Genomic DNA, 24,023 nt, shown 5'->3' on the forward strand with positions numbered 1-24,023 from the left:
TAGAAAAGACCCTGATGCTGGGAAAGACTGAGGGCAAGAGGAGAAGGGGACAACAGAGGATGAGATGACTCAATGGACACTGACTCAATGGACATGAGTTTGAGGGAGACGGTGAAGGACAGGGAGCCTGGTGTGCTGCAGTCCATGGGGCTGCAAAGAGTTGAACAAAACTGAGCAACTGAACAACAATAACAACAAGAGGGGCTCCAGATTTTGGCCTAAGCCACATTCCCCATTTTGTCTAACTTGCTTCTGGTTTTAGTGTTTAAGTCAAAGCTTTATTTTCAACACTAGTTTTTTTTTTTTTTTTTAACTGATTGGGTAAAGACCAGTCTCCAAAGATAAGTTATATATTACATGCTAATTCATGGATTGTAGCCTGCCAGGCTCCTCTCTCCATGGGATTCTAATCAGCAAGATTATTAATGGGTGGGGTTGGGTCGGAAGGCAGAAAGTTTAACTCACTAGAAACTAGAGGGGTCCTCTGGAGCCACTACCAGGCAGGAGGAAAGGACCACGCTAAAAAAAGCACTGGTTTTCTTCCTGGCGTTTGAACAGGAAGGGTGTGTACGAGGGGCACCCCAGTCCAGTCAGAGTCTGGACGCCCTTGTTATTCATAGAGGAAGCTGGGTCCTGAGGGTGCTTCAGACTTCTGCTCACAGACAGGAGTGCTGAAGAGCTAGGATGGTGGGAATGATCTTGTTGGTGGGCATGGAGAGACCAAGGATAGGGACTCAGGAAATTTTTTTTATAAAAGTATGTCTTCATGAACACTGAATATGTAGAACTTCTTGTTTTAGGTAGTGGGGCAGATGTATTTATGTGCATGTATGTGCCTGCGTGTGTGTGTGTGTGTGTGTGTGTGTGTGTGTGTGTGTGTGTGTGTGTGATGGTGCATGTGAAAGCTGTGCCCTGCAGGGGACTGGAGGTCACCTTGCACTTGCTTCTCTGTCTTCAGGTCGGTATAAGAAGTCTATGCTGAAAGTCTCTCAGCGGTTTGTTTCCTCCCTGCAATGAAAGGCCACCAAACATGACCTCGGACTTCTTCCCCCTAAGCTAGAACATGGTGCAGGACAGAGTGTCCGAATTAGCAAAAGCTGCTCACAGTCCCTCGCATCTTCCCTCCTAATATTCTCAACTGTGCTTTGAAAAGTCAATGCTTGCTTACCAGCCCCCTTTGCATTCTTGGGTACAGGTTGCCAGAGTCATCTAGTTTGAAGAGCACCAAGGCTCAGAAAAAAGAATCAGCTTAGAATCTGTCATGCCTGTGCTGGCAAAAGAAAAGGGAACAGGGATGGTGAAGTCTGAGCTTTCATTCTGACAAGAGCTGCAAAAAGAGCCTTTGGTACTGTTTCTTTTCTTTGGCTATGATTACCTCATTTTCAGTTTGCACTGTTATTAAGTCTTAACGTGCATGACTAACAGATAGATTAATTCAAGAAAGATAGAAACCAATTTTAATAAAACAACGAAAAAAGCTCTGCTATTTGCAGTTAGTATCTGCTTTCCTCTCAATGTGCCGTGGCCATTAAAGAGGAGAGCAGAGAGGAACAACCGAAGCCTGGAGGGATGGGAGAGTGGGAGGGAGGGACGTAAAGTGCAGGTCCTGTCCCATGACCGCATTTGCACCTTGACAAACATCCCTTTTATTGATTTTTTTTTTGGATAAAGGAACATGTGTTTACAGTGCGTCTATGTTTACAAAGGTAATCAGTATGAGTTAATTATTGTCAGAGTTCTTATTGAATTTTTGGTTCAATGTCTAGCCCATTTAGCCAGAGTTAGGCTTGCTCTAAACTGACGTGCAGCAAACTTGACCTAATGAAAGCCATTGCCACGGGCCACCATGACATCTGGTTGTCAGCAAAGACTTAAGGAACCTTTGGTTCAGGGGCTGGCTGAGAACACACTCCCTTCTTAGTGAGTGAGACTTGGCTTTGGGGCTTGAATGTCCTTCCTTGGAACTGGCCACAGAGCTTTGGAAAGTGAGAGTCCCATTTGGAATTGACAACTTATGCTCTGGGCAAAAGTATTAACATCAAGTATTCTGTAGTACATGAAAGCAAAACTCATTTTTTCCTCCATGAATAGAGAGAATTAAATCCAAATTATTAGTGCTTAGTTCCAACATCCAATGGAGAGCTGAACTTTGGCATCAGCTACTCATCAGATATTTATGGAGTGCTTTTCCAAGTACAAGATATCATTATAGGTGCTATGGGGAACAGAAAAATTAGAAGACATGATTTTAGCCCTCAAAAATGATATACTCTTTTTGGACAGTGAGGTATATTCTATGCTGGGGGCATCCTAAAATGAGACCAAAGGATGGCTTCAGGGATTCCATATTCCCTCTGAAATTATGTGTAAAATTTTTGAGTACATGTATTTTTTCAGGGAAGAATGTCAAGGGTTTTACATCAGATATCCAAAGGGACTCATTTCCTAAAAAATATCAAATAACCAGAGATCTACTTATTACGAGAACTAACTTTTATTATTGCTTACTATGTGCTAGGATTTATTTTAGGCGCTTTATTTTTGACTCCTTAAATTGTCACAATAACCCCAGGGGGGAGGGATTATTATTTTTCATTTGTTAGATATGAAAATCGAGACCTTGAGAAGTTGCCTAGTCCGAGGGCACGTGTTTAATAAGTGGCAGTTGAGGATTTGGACTCGGATCTACTTGACAGCAAAGTCTTTGTTCTTAATCTCTGTGACATACAGTAATCAGAATATATGAGAAGCAATAAAAGCCAAAAGTAGAGGAGATGGCGGAGGAAGAACACTTGAGTATGAGGAGCTGTGGTGGGGAAGGTTGCTAGCACCAGAGCTGCATGCTCGGGAAGGAGGTGAGGACTGATCCGGCTTGTGAAAAAGAGAGGCTGTTCCCATTCCATGCTCAGGATGTGAGAGTTTGCATTTAGAAACACTTTCTTGCAGTCCCTGTTAGTGATAGCTGAAATTCTCTGTCTTAGCAGTTGAAGCCTTTAAGTGTACTTTTCTATCCAACTCAGCAAATAACTCTTTGCACACCCACGAGGACAAAAGCAAAGCCTGCTACTCTGAGGGTCCCAGGTAAGGAAGGTGAGGCCCTACTCATACACCCGTAGAGGAGACCTGTGGGTTGAGAATTCCAGTGGGAGGCGGCGAGGTTTGGGAGCACAGGAGGAGACTCTGGGCAGCAGTCCTGAGCCTGGATCAGTCTGATCCAGACAGCAGTGCTCATGCGGCTGGGTGTGGACAGACAGGCTTCCATGGGGGAAGGGAAAAGGACTGCTGGGCTGAGATCTGAATGCGTCTGCCTGTTTCCCCACTGGCCTAGTTCCAGACTTTGCTGGACGTTAGGACTCCAAGCCCTGTCTGTAGGTTCCAGCCCTTATCACTACTGTCAAGGGGCATTAGTTGATCGAATTCCTCTGCATATCCTGCCTTAGCCTGGTCCCAGGAGCCTCTGGAGTGTAAAGCTGGGCCTACAGGCACGGCTCAGCATTGCCTGGGGTTGGGAGTAGGGGCAGCCTGGGTGTTCCTCTTGGAGATATTTATTTGTTTTCCCCAATGAGGCCTCTTTTTAAGCAAAATTTTCTTCCTTTTAGCCCAAGTTGCCAGAAATGGGCCTTCACCTCTCAAAGTGACCTCACGGAGGAGGGTAGTTTCCCTGTGTTTTGCAACAGCTGTGCCCAACGCAGAGCCCCTGGACCAGCTGGCGTCCTCAGATGCACATCCTCTTCCTTGTCTCTGGTGTCTTCCCTGTTTTCAGAGAAGAGGCTCTGGGAGCCTCCACCAGGCTTTGCTGTCCTTCCAACTGTGCTAACAAAGGCCAGACATTCCCAACTTAACCCTTCACCCCTATTCCTCCATAGGTCTTTTCTCACCAAATGACAGGTGGCCAGAGGTAAATGGCCCAGAATGTCAAGCTGTGCTAGGAGGCGCCTCGCTGTCCTCCCCAGTACACTTGAGTTAACCTCGCTTTAGGCTCCGTCTAGGTGTCCATGTCGTATACGGTCAGTATGGTTCATCTGGATTCAGTTATTTCTGATCAAATAAACACTGGATGTAATAAGAGGGTTACACTGAGTAAGCCCGTGTGAGTGTCCTTACAGGACTCACCTTCAACAGGTGACGATAGACTTGGCGCCAGGAGCCACAGGCTACACTGGCACTTTCTGCCCCCTGCCCTGAGCCCTCGGGGAGCCTCACTAGCCCTTGCCTTTCTCACCTAAACTGGATAGATGTTGGTTAAGGTTCCCTCCAGGACTAATACTCTATGAAATTACAGATACCATTTTTATCTTCAAATTATAAAGGCATACATTCCGTCTAAGGTATTAACCCTTTCTCCCACTGAGTCCAGCAATCCTCAAAGAGAAACAAGCTGCCCTCTCTTAAAGGGGCTCTGTGGTTTCCTCTCCCCCTGTTCCTCTCTGTGTCTCTTTTTGTTCTGTGTGTATGTGTATATGTCTCTCTCTTTCTCTCTCTCTCACACGCAGATACACTCAGACACACCCTATATGAGACTCTCATAATGGGATGGAGCACTTAGTCTTCCTTTCAGGAAACCCTGTCATTTGAGTGGGAAAGATCTGCCATCTGGGATGTCTGGGTCATGCATTCCTAGGAAGAGAATCTAACTGATGTCTCCCATTGAATAACAATAACCGCTTCTCTCTAACACCTGCTTTCTTCTCTTTAGTGTCCTTGCCTATAGCAGCCTTGTGAGGGAGCTCGGAGCTGACTTCAGGGACATTTGCTGTCCCAGGCCAAGCTGCAGTGGCCTGGGTCTGGTAGAAGGTCTACTACTTTTGATGAATCATTACTCTCCATGCCCAGATGGCCATGCAGAGGGTGATGGAGGGTGCTTCACTTTCTGTGTGTCTGGTCCCCTGCCAGGGCTAGAGATGGCATGGTAGACCTCTAGATGAACCAGACTTCCTCCACAGACATTGGAGATCCCTCCCTGGGTACAGTGGGAGCTTTAGAATATTCTGGTTCAATGTGGATGGACCTAGGAATCTGCATTTCCAACAAGCACCCCCATTCAATTCTAAAGAAAACTAACTTTTCTTAGCACTTACCAGTAGCTAACCTTACATGAGGCAGTAACCTGATTGTTATTTTCTACCCTGCACACTACGCTCTCCCTCTTTCAGAATACTCCATGACTTTAGGAAGTTTGTCTTTTGGTTTACTGTCATCTGCATTCCCAGCATCTGGTACATAACAGATGTTCAATAATTACTCATTAAATGAATCAAAATCTGAAAACCAGTGGTCTTTGGGGATGTTGCAAAACACTGAGGTGTGTGCATTTCTAATGGTAAAATTTCCTTCTGATACATGATGACCTACATGTGTGTTTGTACACGGAGATGGATGGAAACCACTGCACTGCCCCAGGATTCATGGCCTAGGTTTAAGCCACATAAGTGTGATAACTTTCCATTTTAATCTAGACCATTCACACTGTGGGCCTATATGCTTCCAAAAATATTATTTCTGTTAAAAATCCTACTTCCATGTTGAATCTATTGAACAAGTCATTTAGAGTAGAACAACATGCCATCAGGATCTGACTGTAAATCCACTCCTGGACAAAGAAAGTGCTGGGGTAGACACTGGCGGTGTCAGGGCAATGAGACATAAATGTGCTATGAGTATATTCTATTTACTGCTTTGTCAGGCTGGGCAAAGCTTAACTGTTCACATAATAGTCATATAGTTTATTAAAGTCTCAAATAAAAAATCTATTCTTGAGCTTTTCAAGTTTCCAACATAGGAAAATAAAAGAGATCTCTCATCTACAGACCAAGAAGAAATATTAGAGTGGCCTGCCAAGCTCAAAGTAGAACAAGAATGTGGCTGTTGCAGCCAAGTTCAGCTATCATAAATTTAAATATGTGTTCCTTCTCCTTGAGAATGGCTTCCTTCTGTCACTTAAAGGAAGAGCTGACTCTTCCATTGTAGACATGCACCAGTCATGGAAAAAAGCTAGAAAGTAAATTAAAATGCCCATCAGATATTTACTAGCCTTAAAAAATGTTCACCAGCTTCAAAGTCTTTCCAGAATGCTTCATGATGAGGTTAAATAGATGAAGTTGTGTACCTCTAACCAAACTCCATCTCCAAGCTTACCTGTAAATAGTAACTCTTAAGCAAAGGGATGAGAAAAGAAATACTGGAGAGGAGAGGAAAAGAGAAAAAAAAAGCACATGCTCATGCTGCTTTAACAAGAAACTTTTAAATGCAGAGGAAACAGCAAAGAAAGATACCAGGAAAGAAAATATAATTATCACTTACACTGTCAGAACCATCCTTGTAATAGTGTTTTTCCCATGTTAGCGATATGGTTGTGTCTACTGAAGTGTTCTTTGGATGGAAGTCATATGGTCAAGTTACCTTGCATTTAGGGAACAAGACTAGTCTTAGATATGAGACCATACATGTCATCAAATGCAATACTTCTTTCACTTATGTAGAGGGAAGATACTGACAAATAGAAACCAGGATTAGGCTCTGCTCCTAAGGTGGTTGTCCAGTGAGGATTCTCTTAGGTTTCAGGAGGGATGAAGAAGGACATTTTTCAGGCAGCAACTCTTCTGTAGCAAATACACACACATACTGCTGCTGCTGCTAAGTCACGTCAGTCGTGTCCGACTCTGTGTGACCCCATAGACGGCAGCCCAACAGGCTCCCCGTCCCCGGGATTCTCCAGGCAAGAACACTGGAGTGGGTTGCCATTTCCTTCTCCAATGCATGAGAGTGAAAAGTGAAAGTGAAGTCGCTCAGTCGTGTCTGACTCTTCGTGACCCCGTGGACTGCAGCCCACCAGGCTCCTCCATCCATGGGATTTCCCAGGCAAGAGTACTGGAGTGGGTTGCCATTGCCTTTTCCGACACACACATACACACATACAAATATTTATTCACAAATACACACACACACTTACAGGGATCCTTCTGTGGCAACCGGGAAGTGAGGAACTTTGAAAAGCTGTGTAAGCATTTGTATCAAAATTGCCTTGTAGGCAAATTAACTCTGGTAGCTCTACAAAATATTTCTGGTTGGGTGAACAGTTTCTTGCAACTTCAATTTTTCCCTATCATTTTATTATGGAAACAGAGGAGGAGGAGGAGGAAGGGAATGAGCCTTTATTGAGTGTCTACGATGCGTTCAGAAATTTCCATGTGTACTGAAAAGGGGTCCCCAATTCTCCTGCCTTTGGAGCTTCCCTTGAATGCTGAATGAATGTAAGCTGAGGCTCTTTCCCACATGACCCCATCTTCATGAGTTTTTTCTTCCTTCATAACTCTAAGTTCCACCAGAAAACGTGCCAATATGCCCTCTGATCTGACCTCCATCCTCTCTTACCCTGCGCTTGTCCTCCAGCCGTCTCTTTCCACACGCTTCACCGGCTCTCATCAACCCTGCCATCTTCTCTCCGCCCTGAGGCACTCCAGGTGTGAACAAAGGCCTTTCTCTTTTCCAGAAAGTACAACTACCACTTCAAGTGTACGATGAAATTCACACATGGTTTGAGAATAATATAAGATGATTCCAATGCCAAGATGGAAAATTCAGACTAAGAGCCAGATACTCTACCCTGTAAACCATGAACTAAGCCTCTTCATAGGGATAGGGACCAGCTGCTGGCGGCTCCCTCATGAGACCCCAGGCTACAGCACTGGTCAGGGGCCAGACTAACTCCTCGACTCTGGAGGCACTTACCTTCGGCCAAGTTTTTCTCAACTTGTCTTAATGTCCCAAACTAGCCTTCTGCATTATTATGCATAGAAGCCTTGTTCCTCATTCTCTGGAATGTCTTGGTTATAAAATTCAATTTGGTCTTTTCTTTTGGATAACTAAATTCCCCCTTGAACGCTGTTCTCAGGCAAAGACGCCAACTTCCTCTAAAAATACATTCTTGAGCAATAGGTATAAACTGCAGGTGGCTTTCAGATGGAATTTTATATGTACTTTTCCTTTTTAGACATTGCTACTCATGGATTATCTCACTGTAGAAAACAAATAAGCCCATATCTTCAACTTATTGGTTTGCTTATTGTCTATCTTCCCTTAACGATAGGTTCCATAAGGGTATGATTTTGGGGTGTGTGTCACTGTGTTGCCTAAATCAGTGCCTGACACCTAATGAGTACTCAGTATATATTTGTTGAGGGGATAAATCTTATGTAGCCCTCAGCTTAATCCTACAAGATATGTATTATTAATCTCATTTCCCAGAAGAGGAAAAGAACCTGACAGAACATAGGAAGTCAATCCAGGATCCCATAGATAGGAAGTTACAGAATGCTTTTGATGAGCTTCAGAGCCAATATTATTTCTGCTACGTTCACTTGTTATCATTCTGTTCCCCAGTAGCATTTGGCAGCTTTAACCCGTTTCATTTTTAAGGACTTTGTCGGAACTTATCCAGACATTTAAAGGGGACTAGTTCCTAGGACAATGACAATGGTAGTGATTGAGACCCAAGGGAAAGGTGGGATGCAGCAGGATGGAGTAAGGACCACCTTGAAATTCCTCCTTACTAGGCTCAGTTCTCATCTTTGCTAAAAACAAAGCAAACACGCTAGCACCTGGTAAGCTTTGGTTGATTTTTCAGCATGGATTTGTTCCACACTTGAACATCCATTGTTCTCTGTCCTTGATGCAAAGTCTAGTCTTCAAGAGCTTATTGCCTTTGGTGCCACAGAACATAGCAAATTTGGGTGATTGACAGTGGAACACATCTACAAATTTGAAACCTCGGGGTACACTGTGCCAGGCCTATATACCCACAGGCCACCATGAATTAAAAAGAGAAGTAGAATAAAGAGTGAAAAAGAAAAGAAAGGCTTGGAGAACGTTCTCTGCAGTCTCCAGACCACTTTTTGTGTCTTTCCAGCTGTGCTACTAAGCATGATAGCTACTCACAGTAGGTATGTAATCAGAATCTGATGGTTGACTAACTGGATGAACTCCCCTCATACTGACCAGTGTCCTTGCTTTTCAATCTGATTCACCCCATGTAAGATCACCCTTAAGGATTTCTGGGACCTTCTGAAGCCTGTAGAGTTGGCAGCATTATGGTTTCACATCTAAAGCTGTTAAGTCTCCTGACTTCCTATGTCTGAGGTTCATTGGAGTAGTGGTAGAGAAGAGCTAAAATACACAAAAATTGGAGAGGCTGCCTAACTAAAAGTCCTTTCTGTACACATGTCTATATCAGCCTACTTTCTCTGGGAAACATTTCATATGCTTGCTCTCTAGACAAGTTGACTGAGTAGTCATCTTTGTTAGACGCCTCCATCTTCCTGGCCCTTTAGACTGCTTGAACATAGCATTGATTCCAAATAATCATACTCTTCCTTTGTTTCTTTTATACCTAAAATCAGTATGGAATATTCTACTTATCCCTAGTTGTGACTAGAGACTAAGAGTGAACACAGTGCTGGTTTTGGCTAGGTTTATCCATCCAAAGAAAGTGGCTTAAGAGAATGCTGCAAGGATTAGTCATGATAGCCTTGAATTGAAAACAATGCAAATGTCTGTCAGCTGATGAACGGCTAAATAAAATGTGGTATCTCCATACAATGGAGTATTAATCAGGCACACAAAAAATGAAGTATTGATTCGTGTTATTATATGACCTTGACAATATTACACTAAGTTAAAGAAGCCATGGGAGAATGGCATTGAAACATGTATAATATCATATAAGAAACAAATCACCAGTACAGGATATAGGATGCTCCGGGCTGGTGCACTGGGATGACCCAGAGGGATGTTATGGGGAGGGAGGTGGGAAGGGGGTTCAGTATGGGGAACACCTGTATACCCGTGGCAGATTCATGTTGATGTATGGCAAAACCAATAAAATATTGTAAAGTAATTAGCCTCCAATTAAAATAAATAAATTTATTAAAAAAATAAGTTAAAGAAGCTAGTCACAAAGGACCACATAGTGTATGATTTTATTTACATGAAATATCCATAAAAGACAACTCTATTGAGAAAGAAAGAAGATTAGTGGTTGTTTAGTGTTGAGGCCAAAGGGGAGGTTGTGGGGAGGGTGTGTAAGGAGTGCAAGGTTTATTTTTGAGAAATTTCTAAAATTGATTATGGTGATGGGGAAGTAGGAAAAGATATTCCAAGCAAATGGAAACCAAAGAAAGCTAGAGTGGCAATACTTACATCAGACAAAATAGACCTTAAAGACTGTTACAAGACACAAAGAAGGACACTACATAATGATTAAGGGATCAATCCAAGAAGAAGACATAGTAATTCTAAATATATATGCACCCAACATAGGAGTGCCTCAATATGTAAGGCTAAGGGCGATAAAAGGGGAAAGCAGCAGGAACACAATAATAGTGGGGGACTCTTACACTACATTTACATCAATAGAAAGATCATTCAGACAGGAGCTCAAGAAGGAAACACAGGTCTAAATAACACACGAGGTCAAATAGACTTAATACTTATGGAGCATACCATTTGAAAGCAGCAGAACACACATTCTTTTTCAAGTGCACATGAAACATTCTCCAGGATTTATCACATGCTGGGGCAAAAAGCAAACCTCAGTAAATTTAAGAAAACTGAAATCATATCAAGCATCTTTTCTGACCACAATACTATGAGAATAAAAATCAACTATAAGAAAAACATTGCAAAAAATGTGGAGGCTAAACAATATGTTACTAAACAACCAATGGATCACTGAAGAAATCAAAGAGGAAATAAAAACTACTTAGAGACAAAATAAAAATGGAAACACAAGGATCCAAAACCTATGGGATACAGCAAAAGCAGTTCTAAGAGGGAAATTTACAGCAATACAAACTTACCTCCAGAACCAAGAAAAATCTCAAATAAACAACCAAACTCGACACCTAAAGCAACTAGAGAAAGAAGAACAAACAAAACCTAAAGTTAGTAGAAAGAAAGAGTCATAAAAGATCAGAGCAGAGATAAACTAAGAGAACAATAGAAAAGATCAATGAAGCTAAAAGCTGGTACTTTAAAAATATAAACAAAATTGATAAACCTTTAGTGAGACTCATAATGAAAAAAAAGGAGCAGGCCTACATCAATAAAGTTAGAAATGAATACGTTACAAATGACTCCACACATATAAAAAGGACCATAAGAAACTACAACAGGCAACTCTATACCAATAAAACGGACAACCTAGCAGAAATGGACAAATTCTTAGAAAAGTACAATCTCCCCAGATTGAACCAGGAAGAAACAGAAAATATGAACAAACCAATTACAAGTACTGAAACTGAAACTATCGTTTAAAAACTCCCAAGAAACAGAAGTCCAGGAATAGATGGTTTCACTACTACAGCACAATTGCACTCAACTCATACGCTAGCAAAGTAACGCTCAAAATTCTCCAATCCAGGCTCCAACAGTACATGAACCGAGAACTTCCAGATGTTCAAGCTGGATTTAGAAAAGGCAGAGGATCAGTGATTAAATTGTCGACATCTGTTGGATCATAGAAAAAGCAAGAGAGTTCCAGAAAAACATCTACTTCTGCTTTATTGACTATGCTAAAGCCTTTGACTGTGTGGATCACAACAAAATGTGGGAAACTCTTCAAAAGACAGGAATACCAGACCACCTTACCTGCCTCCTGAGAAATCTGTATGCAGGTCAAGAAGCAACAGTTAGAATCGGACATGAAACAATGGGAAAGGAGTATGTCAAGGCTGTATATTGTCACCCTGCTTATTTAACCTATACGCGGAGTACACCATGTGAAATGCTGGGCTGGATGAAGCACAAGCTGGAATCAAGATTTCCAGGAGAAATATCAATAACTTCAGATACGCAGATGACACTGCCGTTATGGCAGAAAGTGAAAAGGAACTGAAGTCTCTTGATGAAACTGAAAGAGGAGAGTGAAAAATCTGGCTTCAAATTCAACACGCAAAATCTAAGATCGTGGCATCTGGTACCATTACTTCATGGCAATAGATGGGAAAACAATGGAAATAGTGAGAGACTTTATTTTCTTGGGTTCCAAAATCACTGCAGATGGTGACTGCAGCCATGAAATTAAAAGATGCTTGTTCCTTGGAAGAAAAGCTATGACCAACCTAGAGAGCACAGACATACTTTGCCAACAAAGGTCTGTCTAGTCAAAGCTATGGTTTTTCCAGTAGTCATGTATAGATGTGAGTGTTGGACTGTAAAGAAAGCTGAACACTGAAGAACTGATGCTTTTGAACTGTGGTGCTGGAAAAGACTCTTGAGAGTCCCTTGGACTGCAAGGAGATCAAGCCAGTCAGTTGTAAAGGAAATCAGTCCTGAATATTCATTGGAAGGACTGATGCTGAAGCTGAAGCTCCAGTATTCTGGCCACCTGATATGAAGAACTGATTCATTGGAGAAGACTCTGGTGCAGGAAAAGATAGAAGGCAGGAGGAGAAGGGGATGACAGAGGATGAGATGGTTGGATGCATCACCGACTCGATGGAGATGAATTTGAGCAAGCTTCATGAGTTGGTGATGGACAGGGAAGCCTGGCGTGCTGCAGTCCATGGGGTCGCAAACAGTCGAACGCAATTGAATAACTGAACTGATAAGGGAAAGTGAGTGAAGTCGCTCAGTTGTGTCCGACTCTTTGTGACCCCGTGGACTATAGCCCACCATGCTCCTCTGTCCATGGGATTTTCCAGGCAAGGGTACTGGAGTGGGTTGCCATTTCCTTCTCCAGAGGATCTTCCTGACTCAGGGATCGAACCCAGGTCTCCTGCATTGTAAGCAAGACGCTTTACTGTCTGAGCCACCAGGGAAGATAAGGGGAAAGAATCTAAAAAAGAATATATATATTTATATATGTATGTGTAACTGAATCACTGTGCTGTACATCTGCAACTAGCACTATATATTTTTTTTTTAGTTCTGCAGACTTTTATTTATTTATTTTTTTTTAGATACAGTTAATGTTCATTTGCTGTTGTATCTTTTTTTTTTTTAATTTTAAAATCTTTTAAAATCTTTAATTCTTACATGCGTTCCCAAACAGTACAGTATAGTTGCAACTAGCACTATAAATCAACTATACTTCAATAAAATTGATCATTGGGGTGGATACATGGCTTTCTGAAAACACTAAAAGCCATTGAAATGCACACTTTAGAAGATGGATCGCTAGTATGACTTGTCAATTTTATCTCAATGAAGCATTTCAAAGAGAAAGAGAAAATGCTGCTAAGAAAAGGGAGGCAGAGATAAGGACAGACAGGGAGTATTCAGAGAGTGCCTGAGTCACTGGCTCTATAGATTTTATTCTGCATATTCCATCCTGCTCTTCCCAAATTTTACTGGTTGAGCCAATAAAATCCCAATACCTCCTTTTCCATTCTTCCGTTTCCTTTTTTATTGATTAATCTAATTCAAGTTGGCCTTCTGCCACTGTTATAAGAGGGGTAGCGGTTACATTTCTAAGGCAGCGGTGCTGTGCCCTCCATCATGGGACTCTGATCAAAATGACCACAGGACTTTAGACATGATGGATGCTTGATAAATGTTTATTAAACATTTCCAAACTTAAATGACAGAGTTTTCTTCATGGGGACTTGAGTCCAAAGATCCTCTTCTTTCAGCTCAGGTTGGTTTTCTTTGATACATTAATGCCAAATTATTTATAAAACCCTATCTGGAAAAGTTTTCTGGCATTCATAATTGCTCTTGAAAGAAAATGTAAACTTTCAGCTATTGCCTTAAATGTATCTAAACTGTATTGATGGGCTAGTAGGTCTATTACTGGGTATTTCTGTGAGTCTCTAGGCAGTGGGCAGAGTTTTGAAAATGAAAGAATTTTTCCAAACCCAAGCAAATGTGATAATTGCAGGTCATAGTGGACAGCAGCATACATGGATGCTGGCAACTGTGGTACCACTGGCCCAGTACAGGGCAGACTCTCTAGCAAAGACTTACACACACCCACTCACTTCCGTGTCTCTGTAAATAAAGACAGTTTGTGTTGCCACATATTCTTTTGCTATTTCTGGCCTATGAGGTCATTAAGAAAAAAACTGCTAGTGAGTTTCCATTACAGCCATTCTAATATGTGATAAACATTCTGCTTGTGCAGCACAGTGGTTACATTTGAATTCCTAATGGACCACATGTATATCAATGGTTCTCAAACTTGAGTGTGCATTATAAATCACCTGGAGGGCCTGCTAGACACAGATCCCAGGACCCTATTTCTGGAGTTTCTGATTCAGAGACTGGGACCTGGGGACCCCACTTAGAGTGCCACTGAGATATAGTGTATGGTCGAATGCTTCATTTTTGACTGATGTTTAATTGACTTGTGGGTTATTTAATTTGATTATATAAATTGGAATGTGACCCAGTGACCTGGATGTGAGTTTCATAGCTCATTTCTAATTCATGAAACTCCAGTTTTAAATCAGATGATGATTATTTTAGTTTTCAAATGTTCCATTGCAAACATCAGTTCTTGTCCAGATCTATGGTTGCTCTTTCCATGTCGACTTAATCCCAATGTCATTACCATCTTTCTGGGACCATTGGAAATGTAAATTCCCAACTGGAGAGGGTCTGGCAGAGAAAGGAGAGGAGGTGGGTAGAATGGCTGGATTCTAAACTACCAGCTGCACAGCTATCTAAAAATAAGTCCTCTAAATCAAAAAGACTGGCTGAGAGATGAAAATGAGATGATTAAGAACATTTTGCAGAACTGCCTCTGAGGTATATAAGTCTTCATGTGACATTTCCTCATTTCCCTTCACTGGGAGAAGCACAATCTGCTGCAATGCCTAAATACCAAACTTTCTGTGACTTCAAATAAAATTATGAGAAAGGGCAAGTCATCACAAGGGACAGAAGGAATTTCAGTGCTCAGCTTTAAAATGTGCTAAGATTATTAAGTCCTCCAAAAGAGCAGTATTATGTGCATATGTGGTATGTAGGAAACCAAGACATCTTTACATGCATGTATCTGTGTCATTTCTTAGACTTTTGGGTATCACAAAATTGTTAATGGAATCTGTACAGAGAATGGCACATAGAGTGCACAGCTTGAATTTTTACAATCTGTACACACCTTTGTAATCAATATCCAGATAAAAGAAGAAGTCATTGCCATCTTCCCAGAATCCTCATGTTCCCTCAAGTTACATTCTCCCCTGTTGGTAACCACTATCTGGTATTTTGACAGCATATATATGTGTCCTTTATTTCCTCTTTTAATTAAACAGAATCACACAGGGCATATATATATATATATATATATATATATATATATATATATATAAATATTTGGCTTCTTCCTCATTTCTGAGCACAATGAAGCCCTAACACATTGTATAACTTTAATGTTGTGATTTAAAAAGTAATACCCCTGGTAAAGTAAAAAAACAATTTTCAAACAATGGCAAAAGATGTAAAATAAAAATAAGCAGGTATGTGTGCTGTTTAGTGGTAGACAATTCACCTTCACTGGTGTACAGTGTTCCATTGTGTGGGTATACCTCTCTGCTGCTGACGGGCTTTGGGGTGATTTCCAGTTTGAGACTACTATGAATAGAACTATGGACTTTCTGAGCTTCCTAGGTGGTGCAGTGTAAAGAATCCACCTGCCAGCGCAGGAGAACAAGAGACATGGGTTTGGTCCTTAGGTTGGGAAGATCCCCTGGAGGAGGCAATCCAATCCAGCGTTCTTGCCTGGAGAATCCCCATGGACAGAAGACTGCTGGGCTACAGTCCACAGGGTTGGAGAGAGTCGGACATGACTGAGCCTGCACACATCCTTCCACACTTGCCAATGTAGGAGACTGCCAGAGGCGCAGAAGGAGACACAGTTTCAATCCCTGGGTGGGGACGGCACCCTAGAGGAGGAAATGGCAACCCCCTGCATTACTCTTGTCTGGAGAATCCCTGGACAGAGGAGCCAGATGGGCTGCAGTCCATGGGATCGCACAGAGCCAGACACAATTGAGTGACTGAACATATATGGATTTTTAATATACTTCTCCTGATAAACACATGTATGTGCTTTTGTTGTTTTGAGAATGGACTGCTAGGTCATAGATTGCACATATGTTCAGCTTTTGTAGACACTGACAAATCCTAGTAGTTTCTATAGGGGTTTTCCCATTGGAAACAAAAACATATAGAAGCTCTAGTTTCTCCACATTCTCAGAAATACTTGAGAAATTTTCATCTTATGTTTTAGCCATTCTGTTGTCATGCAGAATTTATCCCACTGTGGGTTTAAATGTCCATTTCATGATGACTAATGAAGATGAACACATTTTTAAACTTGTTTTTTGGCCATTTAGACATATACCCTCTTTGGTGTTAGTATTGGTTTGAGTCTTTGGCCCATTTTTATTGACTAATAGAATTCTTTATATATTCAGGGTATGATTCCTTTGTCAGATATGTGTATTGTGAACATCATCTCCTACTAGTAATATATTTTTTCCACTCCTGTTTTTAAATTATCTTTTACTTTAAAAATAATTATCACTTTGGGTGCCTTGTTTTGGAAGGTTTTTTGTCTACTGCAAGTTTACAAAGATTTTCTTCTCTATTTTCTTCCAAGATTATTGTTTTTTCTTTCCTGTTAAAATCTGCAATCTTTGTGTAATTAATTTTTATCTGTGGTATAAAGTAGAAGTCAAAGTCCTTTTATTTTCTTGATGGGTGTCTAGCACCACTTATTAAAAAGACCTTTTACCTCATCTGAGTCTTTTATGGACCTGAAGGCCTTCTGTCGTTTACTTTTGCAATTTCTTTTGCAAGATGGCTTTTGGATATTTTTTTTCCTTCTTTGTTTTCACAAGCGTAATTCATGACTTTGGCTCCTTTACCTGAGGCCTCTGCCTAGTTCCCACTCTGGTGCCTATTCTCATCTTATTGTTCTCATTAATTCCAGGTTAATTTCCTAAGCAACATTTGCATCATATTAAATTAGTTAAAAGGTATACTCATTTTCCGTGGCTGCCGTAAAAAATTGCCACAAACTTGGAGGCTGAAAACAGAAATTTATTCTCTCCCATTTCTGGAGGCCGTTAAGTCTAAAATCAATATTAGTGGATAAAATCAAAGGTGTCAGCAGGGCCACACTCCTGCTGGAAGTTCTGGGAGAGAGTCTGTTCCTACTGTCTTCCAGCTTCTGGCAGTTACTGGCATTCCGCGGCTTGTGGCTGCGCCTTTGAGCAGCATCTCCAGAACTCTCTGTGTTCTGTCTTCACATCACCTCCTTTGTGTATGTGCTCAAATCTTTTTCTAAGCTCCTCTTACAAGGAAGCTTGTGGTTGCATTCGGGTCCTCTCTGACTCACACCCCCCGCCACCCACGCCCATAAGCTGCCCTTCTCAGTCTTACTGAGTCAGGATCACCTGGGGAACTCGGTGACACTACAAAGGCCCTATCCACCGAGACCGGGCCTCTGCATTTTGCATTAGTTTTCCATGAGACTCTAAACACACTGAAGTTGGAGACCCACTGAGAAGGACCCACTGCTGTATGATACCATCAGGATATTGACAGTACCTGCTACACGGGTGTGCCGTGAGGCTGCAGAAGAGTTTCTCAGACTTGAGAGGGCATTGCAATCACCTGGGGACTTTGTTAAAATGAAGGTTCCTGGCGCCACTATTTGGAATTCTTATCCTATGGGTCTGGGGTGAGGGCTCAGAAAGTGACATTTCATTCTGAAACAGATGCTGGTCTACCATTTCTAGGGAAGTTATTTTGGAAGGGATTAACTCTTTGACTCCTGAACTGGTATTTGGGGGGAGAACAATACTTGAATGAGGAAGAGGAGAGAGAGAGAAGAAAAGAGGGAAGAGAGGAGGGTGCAGGGCCTTCACAGTATGAGAAAAAGCAGAGGAGTAGGAATCTAACCACCATTTTGGTTTTTGAAAAAAAAAAAAAAAAAAAAGAGTATTTGGTTTGGCTGGTGCTCACACTGAAACTGGGAGGCAGGTCAAGGCAGCATCGGATAAGGTAGGTCTCAGCCTCAGCAATCAGGGGCCCTGACATACGAACTTCTCTGTCCAGATCAGAGCTGTGATGGTATGTTATCACTTCACATGTTCATTCTGAAGCACTGACTCCAGTGGACACTCAAGTCTTCCTATCTGCCTGGTCAGGAAAGCTCTACATCCTTATCAACACTCGCCACCCTGAGGGGTTTTTAGAACTTTTCTTCTAGATCTTTGGGGCTCATTTGGTGGCTCAGATGGTAAAAAATCCACCTGAAATGCAGGAGACCTGGGTTTGATCACTGGGTCAGGAAGATCCCCTGAAGAAGCGAATGGCAATCCACTCCAGCATTCTTGCCTGAAGAATTCCATGGACAGAAGAGCTTGGTGGACTACAGTCCATGGGGTTGCAATGAGTCGGATACAACTGAGCGACTCAGCATGTATGCACATCATAGATCTGAGTTGGTTCAAACTTCCTTCAGTTCCTCACGTGAGCACTACATCATCACTGCTTCTTAAAACATGCCAGACAAGGAAAAGCATGCGCTCCGCTTGGCTGCTCACTCTCCCCTACCGCCTTCCTGGGCTGTTTATTGTCTATTACCCCTACACAGGCTTCCATGATGCTGTTCAGCAAGGCAGCTTTTTAAGTTCTTCTGATGCAAAATCTGGTCAAAGCAGGCTGAAGCCCAGAAGGCACTCAGTTTAAATTCCAGGCTGAGGAGTGGTAGCTGGAAAGCGGTTATTTATATATTCCTCAGCTTGGAATAGTAAAACATTTTAAAAGGTATGGTGTTTAATCATGTCTGAGCCTGAGGAATGCAGAGCTCCTGTGAGGAATTCTGCTTCGTAAGGATAAAAATAAGATATTAGGAGCTTCTCCTGTCAAGCTTTCCTAAGTGTGTTTGAATCTCTCACCCACTCTGTCCCGCTTTCTTTTCTTATAGTCTAATTTGTATTATGAAATATTGTCCTTAAGACCCACATTCATTGTACCAAGACTTTGAGAATTCAACCTCCAAATCCTCTCACCATGCCATGCAGATCTCCCCTGTGTGTTTCCTAGGCGAAGAGAATAAACACACATTTATTCCTCAAAGTGCAGTGCTTGGCTGTATTTTGTATCAGGTAATTACCATGGCTTTGGATTTCCTTTTCAGTTACCATGGTCCATCTTTAAGAGATAGGTAGTTTTCTTGATTCTCATATTAAGGAGGTAAATCCACCAACAAAAGGTGCTGAAAAGTAAGATGGCAAATTCTTTTTCCAGGAGACCAAGCTTATCAGTTCTGTCACATTCTTAGTCTCTCCTTACCCAGTGTCTGAGAATTTGATACTTGAACCTGATCTTCTCAAATTACAGTGCAATATATGGCAATTACATCATCTAAAGATCTTTCTAAAGGGGAACAACTATTTTTAAACAAGGACAATCCTGACCTTAAAAAATAGTATGATTTAGTATGCAAACTTTGGAATCAAATTTCGAGGCACTGTAGGGTCCAAGTACCATGTCAAACAGGTTTAACGTCAGACATGCAGGTTTGCAAAAGGCAGTCTGAAAGGTTACATTCTAAATGACAGACCTCTCACTTCAGCTGGGTCTGACAGCCAGAATCAATGGAAGAAAAGGCTTTCCTTGTCACGGTCGTAATTCACACTGTGTCTTGTAAATGAAACATTGCCTCCATAGAAAATAAGGAAAAGGAGTGTTGTTGATTATTTAATTTACTTCTCATAGAAACAAACATTTTTATTTTTGGACTGTCTGTAAATGTTACTGAGTCCTCCCCCAACTTCTTCATGCTTAAATGCCGTATCATATTCAACTTTATTTTGGGTTCACAATTCTCAGCCAAACTTCCCTTGTGGAGTAAGAGAGACATGATACTGAGAAATCATAAAAGAAGAATGATATTCAAGGCCCAGGTGTATTCAGCATTAGTCAAAACCTCATTAAAATGCAGTTTCCAGTTTGGGGTCACTGCAGTTTATGATAACATGAAACATAAAAATAATTCAAGTGGGGGACAACTGAGCCTATAAGACTATGTCAGGGAAATAAAAATATACATATACACTAAATAGATAGCTGTGGAATGTTAGAAAGCTGTAGAGTATTTAGAGTTTCGAGTTCAACAGCCACTGCCTATTTCTACTACCACTGTTCTGCACATAATGAAATAGAGATACAGAGATGTAGAATTCATACAGAGATGATGAATTCTGTGCTTCAGTGGGAGTGGAACTGGGACCACAGCCCAGCACTCCTGACCTCTGATTTAATGCAGTTTCCACCAAGGTAAAAGGAGTGATTTAATGACAGAGGTCTCTGGATGAACTGATCTATGTGACTTCCTAATCCCTTAGCTACTGCCTTGGTTTCTTCAAAGTAGGAAACGTGCTTTGCCTTCTGTCATCTTCTACTACGTGAACCAGGCACGCATGCTCAGTTGTTCAGTTGTGTCTGACTCTCTGCGACCCCACAGATTGCAGCCCGTCAGGCTCCTCTGTCCATGGAATTTTCCAGGCAAGAATACTGGAGTGGCTTGCCATTTCCTCCTCCAGGAAACCTTCCTGACCCAGGGATCATACCGGCGTCTCCTGCATTTCAGGTGGATTCTTTACCTCTGAGCCACTGGGGAAGACTATTTGGACCACGTGGACATGAATTCCTGTTGAATGTATATGTGCAAACCATTCTTGATGATTTCAAAGGACGAAAAGATGAGATATTTTGTTCCTCATCAGGAAGTCCTTGACTTATACTACCTAATGTGGGTGTAGAGGCCCTATACTCTACATTTGAAGAGAGAATAGAAAATCATCAGTTCTGACTTAGCTGGCACCCACTCTCTGAAGCAAATGCTAGTGTATGATTTCTTAAGATTCTCTCTAGATCCAGGAGCTTGCAAGTCTGGTCTTACTTCTGGCTCACTCTTCATTTCTCTCCATACCCAAGCAAAGCCCTTACATGAACCCCTTAGATCCTGTTACAGATCGAACTCTGTCTCCTCCACATTCATACGAGGAAATCTTAATTTCTCTGTGACTGTTTGGAGACAGGACTTTTAAGAAGGTAATTAAGGTTAAACGAGGTCATAAGGGTAAGGAATTAATCAGATATGCCTGCTGTCCTTATAAGAAGAGAAAATGACACCAGAGAACATGCTTTGTCTGTAGATGCAGAGAGAAGGGACCGCATGAGGATGCAGAGAGAAGGCAACATCAGAAAGAGAAGCCACACCAGAGGTCAGCCTGATGATGCCTTGATCTTGGACTTGGAGCCTACAGAAATGTGAGAAAATTCATTTCTGTTGGTTAAGCTACCTCATCTGTTGCATTATGTTACTATTCCTAGCAAACTAATACAGATTTTGTTAGGGTGAAGTAGAGAACTGCCCTAACAAATGCCTAAAGAGTGGAAGTGGATTTGGAACTGGGTAATGCATAGAGGCTGGATGAGTCCTGAGGTCCTTGTTAGAAGCCTAGAATTGTTATGAAGAATTTGTTGGCAGAATTAGGGACGACAGAAATTCTAGTGAGGGCTCAGAAAAAAGGGAACTGTACATAGAAAGCTTCTACCATCTATCTTGTTTAGTTGCCAAGTCAGGTCCAACTCTTTGAGACCTCATGGACTACAGCCCACCAGGCTTCTCTGTCCATGGGATTTCCCAGGAGAGAACACTGAAGTGGATTGCTACTTCCTTCTCCAGCAGACCCAGGGATCGAACTTGCGTCTCCTGCATTGGCAGGCGGATTCTTTACCACTGAGTCACCTGTGAAGCTATTATCTATCTTAGAGATACACATATCATCATGAACAGAAGGCTGGTAGAATATAAACATTAATGCTGATTCTGGTGACATCTCAGTGGTAGTAAGGAATATGTTATTGGTCTGTGGAGGAAAGGTGACTCCTGTTATAAGTGGTAAAGGACTTGGCTGAACTGTATTCTTGTGGAACATAGGACTTGTCAGCAATGCAACTGGGTATTTAATTGAGATTTCTAAGCAAAGTTTTGAAGGTGTGGCCTGGTATTTCTTTACTACTTATGGTAAAATGAGAGACGAGAGAGGTAAACTGAAGAGTCTGTTAAGCAAAAAGAAACTAGAACCTGAAGTTTTGGAATGTTCTTAGCCTATTCATATTTCAAGAAATGAGAAGGCATGTGGCTTGCCAATCATTCCACAAAGAGACGGTCCATCATCTTAATAAGTTATCTCAGCAGAAGCTCAGAACAGAGGTGGGATTATTCCAGCGAGACACTGTCAGTTTGAACAAAGAGATCGAGACAGGATGAAATGAAGGAAATCTTTCAGATTTCCAGGATTCTACAGGATAGGACAATACAGCTATCCACACATGAATGTGCTTTATCCCTCAAGAAAAGGGAAGGACCCTCTGAAAGGCAATTCAGAGATTAGCAGGCCATTCCTACCGCAGACCTAAAGCTTACTCTTTAGGGGCAGAGAGGAGAGGCTGTTACCTCCTCGGTTTCAGAGGGTAGGACCATCTTCTTTCTTTCAGCAGAATCAGGCTACCCCCTCCCAGTGCCACAGGGGTGGGGCATCACAAAAACATGTAGAATTGGGGGCTGCCATCTAGGGCTAAAGAGTTGCTGCTGCTGCCCCAGTGGGCCAGGAGGCAGAACATGGAGCCGAGGAAGATTATTCTCATGTTTTAAGATATAATGGAATTTGCCTTGTGAAAGTTTTGGACTTGCTTGGACCTGTCTTCCCTTTCTTCTTCTGATTTTTCTCTTTTGGAATGAAAATGTTTACCTTATGCCTGTCCATTGTATTTTGGGAGCACACAGCTAGTCTGTTTTCTCAGGGTCATAGCTGGAAGGGAATTTTGCCTTTGTATAAATTTTACCTTGAGTTTCATCTACACCTGCTTTAGATGTCATTTAGTGGGACTTTAAACTTGGAATTGAAGATGAAAAGGTTTAAGACTTTTGGAGCGGTTGAGACAGTGTGAATGCACTCTGTGTATGAGAAGAATACAGATTTTGGAGAGCTAGAGGGACAAGTGTTATGGACTGAACTGTGCCCTCTGTATGTTGAAACTCTCTCCCCCTAGCGCCAACTGTATTTGGAGACAGGGCCTCTGAGGATGTATGAAGGTTAAGTGACATCATAAGGGAGACCTTAGTCAAAGAGAAGTTGTGCCCTTGTGAGGAGAGGATGAGACACCGGGGAGCTCTCTCTACACTCACACAGGGGAAAGGCCTTGAGAGGGCACAGTGAGAAGGTGGCCCTCTGCAAGGCAAGAAGAGAGATCTCACCAGAAACCAACTGTGATGGGCTTGATCTTGGACTTCGACCTCCAGAAATGTAAGAAAATAAATTTCTTTGGTTTAAGCCACCCAGTTTGTGGTATTTTGCTATGGCAGGCAGAATAGATTAATACAGGTTCATTCTGACTTTTGTCTGCTTCCTTTATTCACTGACACCCTTTGTTCTTGACATTGATGACCCTCTCTTTACTCTTTCAAATCACATTTTATATATTTTCTTTTGGGGGTCAAAATATGCCTAATTTTTAAAAATTATCCCCAAACATCAGTGACTAACTGTGCCTAATTTATTTTTTGCCCTCATGACTCATTCTACATGCTATATATTGTTAGTATCAGTATCATCTACCTTAATTTTTTTAAAAGTTTACACACAGTAAAATTGACTTTGTGCATCAAATTTTAAAAATAAAGGGCTCCAAATACACAGAGAGGAATGCAATAAACAAATGAGCAAAAATGCAAGAGTTCACACCAAAACCCACAACTCTGGATATTTATATGGCATTTTCAAAAGGGCACAGTCCCCACTGTCTCAAATACACAAGATACAGAAAATGAAAATAATTTAAACAAACAAAATGCTGGAGTTAATCACTGAAAAACTTAAATTAGGAGTCATTATTTTGTAGTTCAAATAAAAATAAGTAACAGCTAAAATGTTTTAAGTCAGAAGGACTGATCAGAGTTGTATTTTAAAATGAAAAAATATGAATTACTCACAATT

The sequence above is a fragment of the Capra hircus genome, chromosome 20 (assembly GCF_001704415.2).
Source record: "Capra hircus breed San Clemente chromosome 20, ASM170441v1, whole genome shotgun sequence".
Lineage (NCBI taxonomy): Eukaryota > Metazoa > Chordata > Mammalia > Artiodactyla > Bovidae > Capra > Capra hircus.